Here is a 1328-nt window from a genome sequence, read left to right as displayed (position 1 = left end):
TGTGAACATACTGTACAGAGGGGTTACAATTACATGGGCAGGATAATGCGTACATTTCTTACCAAGCATTGCAGCCTCCTCCTTTGTTTACCCCTCACATCCCTTCCCAGCCTCCCCCTCCCCCCCCCACCAAGGTATTTATTAATTTTTAAAAGTGACAAAATAAGCCAGGTGTGGTGTCCAATGCGATAATCCAGCAACTGGGACAGAGGCAGGAGAATTTTGAGTTCAAGGTCAGCCTGAGCCACATAGCAAGACCGTGACTCAGAAAAAAAAAAAAAAGATTAATAATAAAGCCAGGCATTGGTGGCTCACACCCATCATCCTAACTATTCAGAAGGCTGAATCTGAGAATCACAATTCAAAGCCAGCCCAGGCAGGAAAGTCCTGAGACTCTTATCTCCAATAAACCACTAGAAGTGGCGCTGTGGCTCAAATGGTAGAGCATTCGCCTTGAGCTGAAGAGCTGAGGGACAGTGTCCAAGACCTGAGTTCAAGTCCTATGACTGACAAAAAAAAAAAAAAAAGTTTCATGGAAGACAGAAAAGAATGAAGAACAGACACAGATCAGAGGGAACAAAGAGACATTTCTAGAGGGTTCCACAGAGGCTGCAGGCAGTGTGGCCTCCAGCCTATGGAGGAGCAGCATCCTGGCGGCTCTTTGGGCATCTCTAAGGATGGTCCCGGGTGAGGATCACCCTGGGTGCCGCCGCGCAGCTGTCCGGGCCGAGGCCTGGGCGGATGAAGGCTGAGCCGCTGTGCTGGACGATGTCCCACAGCCATTAAAATGTTCCTGGTGAATATTTGATGCTGGCTTTAATTCCCCCACACTGCTGGGGAGAGGGCTATAAAGCAATCTAGGGTAATAACCGGACGTCCGTGCATGCATGCGTGCCAGCGGGAAGGAACTCGCGGGCCCTGCGTGTGACCTGCACGGGGCAGGTGCAGCCCCCGCTGGCCCCCGCTGAGGAGCCCCCGCGCCTCCGGCCAGGCCACATCACCCGCAGCGGTGCGGGGGTGCCAGCCCCCCCCACGCGTCCTGACAATGACTCCACTAGAGGGGCCCCGGGCCTCTGGTGTGGGGCCTGGGGAGGACGAGGAGGTGGAGCGGCCTTGTGTTTCTGCGTTCTATCCCGAGCTGGTGGAACGCTGCACATCCACGCCATCTACACGGCCAGAACACTGCACATCCACGCGGTCTACACGGCCTGAACACTGCACATCCACGCGGTCTACACGGCCGGAACCCTGCACATCCACGCGGTCTACACGGCCGGAACACTGCACGTCCACGCCGTCTACACGGCCAGAGCACTGCACGTCCACGC

The sequence above is a fragment of the Dipodomys ordii genome, unplaced genomic scaffold, assembly GCF_000151885.1.
Source record: "Dipodomys ordii isolate 6190 unplaced genomic scaffold, Dord_2.0 Scaffold166, whole genome shotgun sequence".
Lineage (NCBI taxonomy): Eukaryota > Metazoa > Chordata > Mammalia > Rodentia > Heteromyidae > Dipodomys > Dipodomys ordii.
Note: the sequence above shows the minus strand (reverse complement) of the source record.